Source organism: Neofelis nebulosa, chromosome 6, assembly GCF_028018385.1.
Source record: "Neofelis nebulosa isolate mNeoNeb1 chromosome 6, mNeoNeb1.pri, whole genome shotgun sequence".
NCBI classification, from domain to species: domain Eukaryota; kingdom Metazoa; phylum Chordata; class Mammalia; order Carnivora; family Felidae; genus Neofelis; species Neofelis nebulosa.
The window spans coordinates 31,109,369-31,123,655 of NC_080787.1; positions in this window are offsets into that span (position 1 = coordinate 31,109,369).

Consider the following 14,287-nt stretch of genomic DNA (forward strand, 5'->3'; position numbering starts at 1 on the left):
TTGGGGAAATACATTTTGAATTCCTGATGGGAGAGGAAGCAGGAGGCAGGAGGGAGATGTGGATTTAGTAGGGAACCATGAACTCTGGAGAAGGAGTAGAGGCAGACAGAGCTGCCCTTTCTCTGCAGAGATTTTGGGGCTGTGGCTGGAGGTGGGCAGATGGAGCCTGGAACAGATGTTCCTATAGTCAAGCTTCCCTCTAAGAGATCTAAGGATAGACTAGAGGCTATTTTTGCTAACCATTCCCTCTGAATTCATATAGCAAGATCACTCATGTAACCCCACACCTAGATCCATACAGACCTAAGCAACTTTAGAGTAGGCATATGTCTTGCCCATTATTTTTTCCCCATCCTCAGTGCCTAGCATGGTGCCTGACACAGAGCATGCACTCAATGGATACTTAACTGAATGAAGAGGCTTTAGAACAGGTCCCAGCAGAAGCTGTGGTGACTCCATTCAAAGGGCACTAGTAAGATGCCCTGTGCTCTCCCTCTTCTCGCCCTCCTTTATCCAGGCACAAAGCCTTTCCTTTATTACCTAGCTCTGGTGATATAGGTAAAGCAATAATGCCTCTGAATGTTTTTCATATTAGGTGTACTTTATTGAGATGAACCACAATCTTTGATCTCACTAAGATGCTAGAGGAGAGAAGAAGTGATAAGGTTTACATGGGGCTGAAAGAACAGGGCAGATGTCCAGGAATAGGCTGAGGGCAGAGAAACATGAAGAGCCAGGAGACAGAGATTGAAGGTACAACTTGATACGTGTTCCAGTTTGTAATCTGCAGCTTTTGGCCAGAAAATACAACTTGGAAGGAGATACCCGAGAACTGGGCTTGCCACAGTGGTCCATGTTTTATTATTATCTGTATTCTCTGCTAGGGATACCAGAGCTTCTTGTAGCCTCTTTGAAAAGTAATTCTGAACCTCTCTATATTTTAGGCAGTTTGAGGCATCACCTTGTTATTTTCTTTGGATTCTTTTCTAGATTGCTTTCAGATGATCTTGAATGATGGTCTGTTCTTTGGTGGGTCTACTTTTCTGGCAGTCAGCTCCAAGAGATGGCTGTTTTGGGCGGCATTTGTTTGATTAACTAAGACTTGGACCTTGTTGTTCTTTACTGTCACTGTCTCAAAGGCTTTAATCAAAGGCTATTTGGAAATAATACTAGCTAATTAGCTGTTTATGATGCAACAAGAGTGACTTTCTCTTAGTGTCTTAAACCTTTCACCTGAAACACAAACATGCCACACTCGAGCTTTAATTGTCAAGGAAGATGAAAAGTATACCAAATCATTTGCTGGGGAAAGGACTCCCTGTTGACATAAGCAGCAGGAACCCTCAGGCTTGTGCAATGTGGGCTTGTAGCTGCAGATCTATCACTCCCTAAGCATGTTGTCGTGTTGAAAGTGGATGAGTGTCTGATCTCTAGCAAGCTCATAAACGGGAGCGCTAACTTCTTGGCTCAGTTGCATTATCTCTCCATTGTGTTCATAAAAGGTCCCAACTAAAATCAGACTACACAGCGTTCCTTTCTTCAGTCAGAACTTTCAAGAGAAAGATGAGATGAGATTCAAATGCATGTTTTGTTTTCTACACTTTTATATTTGTTCATGGCTTTACAAAGGGCCCTTTTTTCATTCAGCAACAATATTTATTTAGTACCAAATGTGTGCCAGTTTATCACAGATACAAAGACAAGAATCCTGCTGAAAAGGGTCTTGCAGCTTAGAATTAGAAGAAATAAGAGGCAATTACAAAATAGCACTGAGAGTGTCTTGGCAGGTAACGCTGTAAGTAACATATTGACACTTAACTGAGAGGGTGGGGGTGAGGAGGTGGAATCAAGGAGGGCTTTATACCAGAGATTTTAAGGAAGAAGAGGAAGTATGAAGGCAATGACAAATATTCCAATATAAATGGTTTAGCTTAAAATTTGAGTGTGCTTGTATCAAAATTACTTGGCTAATATTCATTTGCATTCGGGTAGTGGTAAGTCTACCTCTCTCCAGCTCCCAAGTGTGGCTAATGATGCTATCTGTCTAGTTTTTAGAATGCATTTTTCCCCTTATTGTTTTTCTTGATGATGAGATTATCCAATGTTTATGTTAACTTTAGTTTCAACATTGGCCATTATCTGGTTTGGGACATAGTATCTGGTTAAGTATTTGTATTTGTGCAATATAAACCAACAGACCTAAAGTCTTACAGTTGGCATATGTAGTATTTTAGACAGAAGTTGAATTGATTCATTTTGAACTACCAGCAAAACAAAGAATTTGGTACATAAATTAACAGTTAAAATTTAAAAAATTTTTAAAAACTTTTACAAAGAACTGATTATTTTAAATCCTCTTTAAGCTTGATAAGAATCCATTTACTTTCAAAGAATAAGAATTTCATTTTTCACATTTTCCTAAACAGCTAGACATAAGTATCAAAGTATAGTTCTATTACTTAAATTTCTTAAATATACTCAAATTGAATTTCTTTTTAAAAAAATTTTTTAATGTTTATTTTTGAGAGAGACAGACAGAGTATGAGTGAGGCAGGGGCAGAGAAAGAGGGATCCAAAGTAGGCTGCAGGCTCTGAGCTGTCAGAACAGAGCCTGACGCAGGGCTCAAACCCACAAACTGTGAGATCATGACCTGAGCTGAAGTCAGACGCTCAACTGACTGAGCCACCCAGGCGCCCCTCAAATTGAATTTCTTTAAAAAGTTCTCCTAAGATTTTTTAACCAAATCACATTAAATAGTGTAAGTTCTGATAATTTTAACCTCTTGAGTTATTAATAATAATAATAAAATGATTCAAATAAAGGTCTTAAGTTGGTTGATGTAAGAGAATTGTTCTTGAACTTTCTAAGGACATGAACCCCTTTGAGAATTTAATGAAAGATAATAGATAGCCTTCTCAGAAAAATGCATATGTACATAGAGGTTGGCATGCTATTTTAAAGGGTTTCTGATCCATGGAGTATCCTATTTCAGATTTTCTGGTTTTAAAGCTTATCCATGGATGCCTTAGTAAGTTATGACTTAGGGTAAAAGTGTAGGTGTTTACTTGGGATAGAGTCGCTTCTCATGCCATGAAATTAGGAGAGAAGTCAGCTCATGAAAAACTCAACAAAGTAATTTTGTGAACTTTAAAAAATATACAAAAATAAATCCAAATAATCACAAGTTTTAACATTTTAACTCTTTTGTCATCTATCTATGATCTATCTATGATCTATCATATATCTATCTATCTGTCATATATCTATCATCTGTGTATCATCTATCTATTTATATCTGTTTTTTAGGTTTCAAAAACCCAATTCCAATGTGTGTGTTGGGAGAAGGGGCCCTTCCCACACAACACCAAGCAATTCTCAAACAACAGCAAAGTGAGAATTCAACTCAATTCCAACACTATGTGGAAATAGCATCAGATTCTATAGGTTGAGGGCTATAAGACAAACCTTTCTCCCCCAGCTGCAGACACCAGTTGCAAGCCCATGTTATAGCCTTTGCTTCTGACCAACTGGCTATGGACCAGAGGTTCCCAAGACACCCTCTTCAGGTTTATTAATTGGTTAAGGTGGGTCACGGAACTCAAAGCAACATTTTGCTTACTAGATTACCAGTTTATTTTATAAGGATATAACTCAGGAACAGCCTGGTGGAAGAGATGCACAGGGCAGCTGTGGAGAAAAGCTGTGGGGCTTCCATGGTCTCACTCTTTCCTGATGTGCCATTCTCCCAGAACCTCCATGTGTTCACCAACCTGGAAGTTGTCCAAACCCCAACTTTTGGGTATTTTGGAGGCTTCATTACATAAGCATGATTGATTAAATCATTGACTGTTGGCAATTGACTCAGCCACCTGTCCCTGTCCCCTCCCTGGAGGACAGGGGATGGGACTAACAGTTCCAACTCTCTAATCACATGGTTGACTCTATTGGCAACCAGTTTTCATCCTTAGAGCTTTTCAGAAGTTACCTCATTGGGCACTTGTCTTGATGAGCACTGTTATGCACAGAAGTGCTGAGTTACAATATTGTACACCTGAAACTAATATAACACTATATGATAACTGTACTGGAATTTTAAAAAAAGTTAGAAGAAACACAAACAATAAAATAATGAGTTTTAAGTCACTTTCTGGTTGTTGACAATATAGTTATTAATAAACTCTGGGTTCAGATCTTATAAAAACATAATACTTTGCACTTCCTGATGACTAAAGATACTTAGGAATTATTAAACTAATTGGACATTTCATATATCCTTTTATGAAGCTACTAAGTATTGTAATTTTCTTAAGTGAGTTGTTTTTCTTTTTATTGGTTAATTGTAGATTTCTGTATATAGTATGGACACAAACCTTTTGTCAGATACATGTACTGCAATTGGTTTCTCCCAGTTTGTAACTTGCCTTTTATTTTTCCTAATGGCAACTATAATAGAAAAGTTTAATTTTATTGAAAAAATAATATCACCTCATTAAAATTAACAAATGACTTAGGAAATTCCTAGGGTTTTAGTAACTCTGTGCCAGAAATGGGGACAAAGACCAGATATAGATCTCTTATCATAAATAAAACTATCACAACATGACAAAGTATTTGTAAACTATATGTATGTGGAAATATATATTTCTAAGGTATATTTCAGATGTTCCCTGTACTTTCATAACCAATATGGCCTAAAATTAATATTCTTTATCAAATACACACGAAACGTTCCTTTCTGTGGTCCACATCATGGTTGTATTATAAAACTTGTCAAGAATCAACTTGAATGTGGACTAATATACTTTCCAGGCACATTTCTCCCTCACCTCAGAATGGTTCCTGTTCACACTGGGGACCTCAGTTTTCACATGGAACTTTGATATTTATACAGTCCTTCTTCTTCCTTCTCCCTTCTCCCTCCTCCTCCCCCTTCTCCTTCTCCCCCTTCTCCTCCTTTCTACTTCTCTTCCTTTCCCCTTCCTCTCCTCCTCCTTCTTCTTCTTCTTCTTCTTCTTCTTCTTCTTCTTCTTCTTCTTCGTCTCTCTCTCCCCTCCCCCCTCCCCCTCCCTCCTCCCCCCTTCTTCTCCTTCTTCTTCTGGTGAAGTTCAAATATGTGTGGGTAGAGGAAGAAGGAGAATCCAAAACATGATCAATTACTTGACAGGCAGGAATTCTTTCAGGTCAGGAAATTTTTCTATTATCTGAATATTGTGATCAGACTTCAGTCAGCTGTGGGATGTCTTCCTTTAGAAAGTAGTAAATATTGGGGTGGGGTCGTGAACACAGAAGAAAAGAGATGGAAGCGGAGGATGCATGTCCTCCTCCTTCTTTAGTGCATATGAAGAATTATTAGGAAAAGGTAAATGGCACCGAGGATACTGGAGATGGAAGGACCTTGGCAATGAAATTAATACCTCACCTAGATGCAGCCGCTCTGGAAAGCAGTGTGGAGGTTCCTCAGAAAATTAAAAATAGACCTACCCTATGACCCAGCAATAGCACTGCTAGGAATTTATCCAAGGGATACAGGAGTACTGATGCATAGGGGCACTTGTACCCCAATGTTTATAGCAGCACTCTCAACAATCGCCAAATTATGGAAAGAGCCTAAATGTCCATCAACTGATGAATGGATAAAGAAATTGTGGTTTATATACACAATGGAATACTACGTGGCAATGAGAAAGAATGAAATATGGCCTTTTGTAGCAACGTGGATGGAACTGGAGAGTGTGATGCTAAGTGAAATAAGCCATACAGAGAAAGACAGATACCATATGGTTTCACTCTTATGTGGATCCTGAGAAACGTAACAGAAACCCATGGGGGAGGGGAAGGGAAAAAAAAAAAAAAAAGAGGTTAGAGTGGGAGAGAGCCAAAGCATAAGAGACTGTTAAAAACTGAGAACAAACTGAGGGTTGATGGGGGGTGGGAGGGAGGGCAGGGTGGGTGATGGGTATTGAGGAGGGCACCTTTTGGGATGAGCACTGGGTGTTGTATGGAAACCAATTTGACAGTAAATTTCATATATTAAAAAATAAATAAATAAATAAATAAATAAATAAATTAAAAAAAAAAATACCTCACCTAGAAACTTCCAACTCCCCAACTTTTCCTGGTGCCCTCAATAAAAGTCCATGATTCACAATTCCTGATTGGGAATGATGAAGAAGATTCCAGAATATTCTGGGAAGATTCCAGAATAATGCCATGGTATCTTCAGGCAGTCATTTGTAGCCTTGTCTTAATTAAACCTCTAGCAGAAGTATCAAACAAGCAGTAAATTTTCAGACCAATAATAGAATGTGACATTCATGGGCAATGCACTAAAACTGGAATAATCCATTCCTGGGAAGGGCTGTGGGCCGTCTTGTAGTCCCCTTAGAGCTGAGATGTTCTTGCTAGATGAAGATGCCATTAGTGCTGGTAGCATCATCCATGTAGATGTGGCTAATGAGACAAGTGACTTCCTGTCCAGGGCTGGTATTGTCCCTGCTTGAGCACCTGTCCCTGCTAGCAGCTGTGTCCTTGTTTCTTGGTTCCTTGGTACCTTTATCATTGCACACAGAGGAAGTGAGGTATTTGTGATCCTACCTTGTTTCATTTATTTATACCCTGCCTACTTCAAAATGTATTAAGGTCACATAATAAAAGCACAGATGGAATAAGAACAAACTTTTCTAATATAGAAAAGTCAAAAACCAAATAGTAAACTGAGGAGGGATTTATCTTTATGGATAGATAGACACATAGCTGGAAGGGAAAAAGCATTTGAGATACAGGGAGCTTTTCCCCCTTTCCTTTCTTTTCCCTTCCTTTTACTTCCCTGCCCTCCTCTTCTTTTTTTTCTTCCTATCCTGTTCTCACCTATCTTTGCCTTTTCCTTTTATAAAATTTTGGACTGTGTGTGCTATAATTGGAAGGAGTTCAGAGGTGAATTCATCTGACTCCCCACTTGACAATGAGGACTTTAAGGCCAGAAGAGGTAACTGGCTGCCCAAGAGTCCTGGGTGAGAATTCAGGACTCCTGAGGGAGCCATCCCTAAAACTCTAGAGAACTCTGAGAGATGGCTTTAGGCTTCTTAACCAGTAGTTCTCAAGCCTCGCTTTATTTTCATTTTAGGAACATATAATGTAAGTTAGATGGTACATGGACCAGTGATCTGCAAACTCTACCCACATACTACATGTGGAGCAGCAAGGAAGGACAGGGGCCCGCAGGCCTCCCTCATGCTTGCCTGGTTTCCAGTTCTGGTTCCATCCAGCCACTCTGCAGTGCTGTCCCAATTACCACCTGGTGGCTTTTTCATAGATACTCAGCTGTTTTCAAGCCACAGTAGTTCTTTGGGGTGAGTCACAGTTCTCCATTCCCACTGCCAGGCCCCCATATAATATTCTTATTTTGACTCACTCACAACTAGCCATCTTCTCCATGGCCTCCACAGGTTGGGGCAGGGAGGCTGGCAGCTGAAGCCTGCTGGGTGCAGACAGGTGGTGATAGGCTCCATACACCATCAATGGCTGTGGCCTGAGTGAACCATACCTTCTACTACCTTGACTGGGCTTCTAACCCCAGGTCATTGGTCTTGATACTATCCCTTCTATAAGTCTTTCTTTGGGTCTTTCAGCCTTGTTCCCCACTCTCAGCACCCAGCAGTGTGTGCATGTTTCACATCCTCAGTCTGTTTTTATATCAAGAGATGGCAGCATCACACAGTAGCTGAGTTTTAGCTCTGGGGTCCATCTACCTGGGTAGGGAACTCACTGTCACTTCATAGCTGTGTGACTGGGGTTGATTTCCTCATCTCTCTGTGTGTCTGTTTTTTCATCTGCAAAATGGGATGATAATAGCACTTACCACATGGGATCATTTTGAGGATTAAATGGGTTAATACATCTGAAGCACTTACAATAGTGTCTGGCCATGGTAAACAGTCACTAAAGATCAGTTATGATCTTTGGGTTCAAGTGGTTTGAAGGGTGTGTGGTAGTGGTGTGTTTGTCAGTGAGTGGATTTATTATAGAAAGCTATTTAACCTCTATTTGCCTCAGTTTTCTCATCTGAAAGCAGGAATGAAAATCCTGCCTTCCCTGCAGGATTATTACATGATTTTTCACAGTAAGCTCTTAGAACAGTATTTGGTACATAAATTTCAGTGTTTGCCATTATTATGGTTACAATTCATTCATTATTTACTCAATTATTATTGGAATCCTGGTCTCTTGTGTGCATGAGGCTTTCTTGCTCATATGTAATTCATGGATGCAAATAGATTTATAGGGTGGAATATAGTCTAATTTTGTCCTGCAGCATCTAAGACTCAAATACAAAAGAATAGTTTGTTGGAGGAATGAAACTTAACTCCAGGAAAGAATCCAAGCTCTAAGCTCTTATCCAGATTCATTTAGAACCATGTGGGTGTTTAAGATTTTTATTCTGATGGGATGTTGTAGTAGTTTCCTATACCTGTTGTAACAATTTACCACAGATTTAGTGGCTTAAAATGAAGTAAATTTATTCTCTTACAGTTGTAGATGTCAGAAGTCTAAAATCAGTTTAGCCCGGCTGAAGTCAGGTGTCAGCAGGGCTGGATAATTCTGGAGATTTCAGGGGAGGATTAGTTCACCTGCTTCTGCAGGCTCCTAGAAGCCATCAGCATTCCTTGGCTTGCAGCCCCTTCCTCCTGTCACTCTGAGCCCTACTTCTGTGGTCACAGCTCCTTCTCTGCTCTGATCCTCCCACCTCTCTCTTATAAGGACCTTGTGATTACATTGAGGCCACCTGGATAATCCAGGATACTCTCTCCATCTCATGACCGTTAACTTGACCACACCTGCATGTGGTATGTAAGGTGACATAGTCATTGGCTTGAGGATTAGGACAGGGACATCTTTGGGGGAGCCATTATTCAACCTACCACAGATGCTAAGAATACATTTTGAAAATATCTCTTTTAAACTAGTTTCTTCAGGGAGGCCTGGGTGGCTCAGTCAGTTGGGCCACTGACTTTACCTCAGGTCATGATCTCATGGTCTGTGGGTTTGAGCCCTACATCATGCTCTGTGCTGACAGCTCAGAGCCTGGAGCCTGCTTCAGATTCTGGGTCTCCCTCTCTCTCTTCTCCTGCCCACCCCCATCTTGTGTTCTATCAAAAGTAAATAAGCATTAAAAAAAATAAATTAGTTTCTTCATTTTCTCTTAAGATATAAATAGCCCTAGGACAGGTAAAACTTTTAGGTTCCTTGATCCATATAAGTAGGATATCTATTATCCCAGTTTGCTTAGGACAGTCCCAAATAATCACAGATCCCTGTGAATCTGGTGTAATTATTAAAAACATCCCCCCTTTGGTCTTTCAAAAGTGTTCCAGTTTTGGACAACAATCGTAGGATAACCCTGTGCAAAGTGGGGGAAACTGAGAGGACATCCTCCTGAAGGATTTGGTGGGAGGGCCCCAGTTGAGGGTGGGAATGACAGAGTATTCTTTCTCACAGACACTCTTTGACAGTTCCAGACTTTAAAGAAGTTCTTATTTGAAAGTCAGGCTGCTTTGCTAGGTCATTCACTTTCTAGTTGGGAGGTACAGAGAGACGGCAGGGCTCTGGGCCCCCCAGCTTCACCCTTGTCCACTCTTCCTCTTCTCTTGTGCACTTGGGCTTCCATGCAAAAGGACATTTGAGAAAAGGGTTCCGCTGGTGTGGACAGCAGAAAATGGGGATGAATAACAAGTGTTTGGCAGTGTTTCGGTGAAGGCTGGAGAAGGCATAAAAAAAGCTAACAGTGACTAGGACATAAGTATTTTAAAAAATGATTGTCAGGGCTCCTGGGTGGCTCTGTCGATTGAGCGTCTGATTTCAGCTCAGGTCATGATTTCCCCGTGATTCGTGAGTTTGAGCCCTGCATTGGGATATGTGCTGACAGCTCAGAGCCTGGAGCCTGCTTCAGATTCTGCATCTCCCTCTCTCTCTGCCCCTCCCCCGCTCACACTCTGTCTCTGTCTCTCTCAAAAATAAGTAAATGTTAAAAAAATTTTTAAAAATGATTGTAATTATTAAAGAATAAGATTTTCCTTAAGTCATAGGAATGGTAACTTATTAATGATTTTTTATATTGTTGAAGAAAAGAATGTAATTTCAAAGATTTGTTATTTATCAGATTGATTGAATAATGTGTTAAACAGTGTCTCAGGCATGAAAAACAACTTACTTTGAGTCCTTGCCTTGGGACTTACAGACAAGTATGTAGTGTCAGAGTTCCCTGTAGTGCTTCAGGAAATTCAAAATGCAGTGAGCTGCTGTTACCTGGACCTGAGAGAAAGCTGAAGAAAGCAGTGGGTTCAGTATTGGGAAAGATCCTGCTGTCCTTGATCTACCCTTTCACCTTGTATCTTGGACTCACTTAACCCTCTCCCAAGTTTCTGTGTAGCCTTCAGTCTGCCTAGAGTCTACCCTTACCTCTCTATGCCCCTCCTTTTTCACATGAATGTGTCAGAATTTTGTACAGAGCCCTGTGTATCAGGCTTTGCAACATGCACCTGTCCCCTTGAGATGGGTCCAGCTCCCTAGAAACCCACCAGGGAGACTTTGCATTTGACAGTCCAGTCTTGTTTGGCCAGTGCTAGATTGCATTCTACAGAGTTGTTGAGACTACTATTCTTCTTTAGGTGAACTTTTCTACTCAGAGTGGAAGTTTCTGAACTCTTGAAAGTCACCATTTTCCAAGATGAATTCATTCAAGACAAAGAGGAGGCGAGAGATGGAGGCCACTTTTGGGATCATACAGATTGAAAATCAACACATTTTATTGCAAGTGTAAAATGAGATCATATGTCCTTATACTTGAAGGTGTGACTGGACCACTTTGCCTTTTGAGGTTGTTAGATCTAAGGTCTTGGATTTTAAGCCAGGTTTCTCTGGTCTCAAAGATGTCAACCAGCAAGGAGATGGACCCATGAGGCAGTCTTCATACTTGGCTTCCACCGAAGCCTTCCTCATTGCACATACACCTGTTCCTCAAAGCAAGAGTCTGACCTTGAGTCAGACCTAGCTTTAGCAACTTGTTTGGCTAATGCAAAGTGGGGGTACATTCTAGAACTTCAAGGCTACCCTATAGGTCTTCCCAGGTACCTTGGAATGCTTGCTTTGGGGAGTACTCTCATGGAACTTGGCTGCCCACTGGTGTAGTCTATCTGCTTGGAATCTTGACTGGACTCCTAGCCAACAGCCAGAACCATCAACTTCTATTCCAATGAATGAGCCATCTTGCACACTTAGCTCAGCTGAAATGTTCCATGACTGCAGTCCTTGCTGACATCTACACATAAGACCCCAAATGAGAAATACCCAGCTGAAGCCAGTATATGCACACAAGCATGAGAGGTCTTGAGCCGCATGCTGGGTCTTTATGCAGCAGTAGATAACCAGAATGGGTAGGGATGAGTCAGCAGGTGTTTGCATCTGGCTATTTTTCTGTGAGTTTACATAATGGACCACAGCTCTATCACACTGGTAGTTCTATTTCTAGACAAGACACTGTTGGGAGGAGTGGCGGGCTTGGCCAGTGGTCTCAGACAACTTTAGAAGCCTCCAGGCATCTGAAACCACAGGGTCAAGTTCTAGAAAGGCTGACTTGGCCTCTTAATGACCTCAGTCCTATCTGTTCTCCTGATTCATTAGGTTTTCTGAGCTTTTGTAATAAAGAAGCAGAAGGCTTTGGGCATAGACAGACAAAACCTGGTTCAGAGGAAAGATCATTTGTGATCTGATGGCCAGAGAGATTGAGAGGAGAATTGGCTCAAGAAGCCTGGAGGCTTTAAAACATTATGGCTGACAATATAATCATATGTGATCTCAGCAAGAAAGAAAAACTGATGTTCTGACACCAGGAACTGTTGGGTAACTTAGATTTTGAAAGGGTACTTACAGAAGATAAAAGAAGGAGCCCACCATCAATGGGAAAAGTGGACTTGTACAATTAGTGCTGGGAGAGCAAAAGCAGAGACTAAGCTGTGGCTTAGGAAATGCTAAGGATGTGGCAAGAGGTTTTCAAAGTGATGTTTAGAGTAAGTTCCATGTGGTATGTATAGACTCCGAGCCTGAGGCAAGTGGTGTCATGCTAAGAGGTGAAAGTGTCAACACAGCCTATTTAATCCTAAATTTATACCTGACCTTTACTTGGAGGAGGGTGACATTAAAATTCAAAGGAATAAGACAGATAGAAGATAATTAAGAGGGAATTAAAATCCCAAATAAGTGAACAACAGGTTGTGTAATTATGTTAAATGAGTCTCAGTTTGGGCATGGAATTTGATGGTGTCTTCTGATAACCTTAGGGGGAAATATGAAGAAATGTGGGCCTCATTATAGTGCATTGGGATGGGTTTATGGCTTATGGAACAACCTAAAGTTTATCAATTTAAAGTAGTATATTGAGAGTCTGGACACAGAAGGGGGGTGAAGGCTGGAGGGGCTCTCAACTGCTCCTGTTCTGTAGGCAGTAACCAGGACCTCAACTGTGCTTGACCTCTCTGCTCAAAATTCCTCTTTTATCACTTTAGTCACCCACTGTCACAAAGTTGGAAGGAAAGGTGACCAGTGACTCTATTTTCTTCTCAGAGAGTTGATGTTTAATCTTCCTTATTTGAGCTTCCTTTTTATTCCCAATTCTGGTTGTTACAAAAGCTCCTGAACCTTTGGTAATCTCACAATATAATTAGGGTTGATTTTTAGCCCTTTCCCACTGCTGGATAAGTATTTAACTTTCTTCATTCTTTTCATTATTTATTATCCCTTTTACATGAGCTTTCCAGATTCCAACATGTTATGGCTATTTTCTTTTCTCCTGTTCTCTCCATCTTGTGGGTTCATATGTTAAAAAAAATCCTTAACTAGTTTTAATAAGATTTCCACAGGAATAAGAAGTTGTGTTCAAACAACTTCCCTAGCCTAGAAACCGGCGTTTTGTATTTCCAAGAGTCAAAGTATAACCAGCTCATGAAGTATGTCAGAGTGAAAGATCTGTGTAGTTTTTCAGGATGGAAGCTTAATAATCCCTGTTGCACTGGGAGTTTTCTGAAGAAAGTTGAACTCTACAAAATGTTTCACTAACTGTGAGTTTCTGTGGAAATTTTATGTCCATTTATCAAGTTCAGCTTTCAGGTGGCAAAGACCCTGACAACAAAGAGCATTTCGAAATTACCCCAGAGCTATGAGGCCCGCGCTACAGGGATGTACTATGATTCTAGATGTTCACCCATATGTCTCTCAGCTTTCACCTTCCTCTCTTCCTCTGTTTGCTATATTATCTCTAGGTATCTCCCCCATCTTTCCTCTTTCTTTTTCCCCAGCCTTACGTATTAGTAGCCACTATAAATGTCCCTGAGGGTTATTAAGTAATACAGACTGCAAACATCTAAATAATGTAATGGAAGTCTTTGCATGTGTAATATTTGCATACAGTACTTGCAGAATTTCAGGGGAGAAAACTAATTAATCTGTTAGGTTTAAGCATTTAAGTTACATAATACATGGTTTGACTCTATTAATGCTTGGCATGAAAACCTTAGGTTCAACTTCTTTATTTATATGCTTGGAATGAAAAGCATGTACAACTTAAAAGGGAAATTGACCCAGCAGTCACTCAAGTAAATCCTTAAGTGTAATTATTCAAGATGTAGCAACTGTCAGTCAAAGAAAAGGATAGAAAAAGAACAGGAGAGTACATAAAATTATATTATAGCTCATAATAATGTTCTTGTTCCCTGTGAGCTGGCCTCATGGAAGGTTGTGCTGCCTTTGCTGGCTGTCTGTGTGTTATCTGCACATGGTCCATGGCCATGGGAGAGGGATGTCAGCACTGGATGTGGTCAGATGTCTCCCTTCTATTAGGGTTTGAAAGTCCATTGTGGGTCTCATTATTTCATTGGAGACATTTCAGAATTTAAGATATGGCTGCTGGTTTCTGCCTCTTCTTTCTTTGGAGTGAGAATGTGAAGTCTCTGAATGAGGCCCATATGCCCCTCCTAGTGCTGATGACATTGAATGTCATACTACTGTCTAGAGACTCTCATTCTAGATACCATATTGTCAATCAACCTAAATTTGTGATTTGTGCCAGAAGAATGCACTGGGAATTCAAGAGTATAAACCAATGCTTTGGAAGATCATATATTTGTACAGCAAAATAGTCCAAATTAAAGTCACAGTAAGTAGTCTTGCCATACCCAATCGCTTTGTGATGTTACTTGCTCCCACTCATTACTATTTTTGGTTACAGGAAATCCAGTT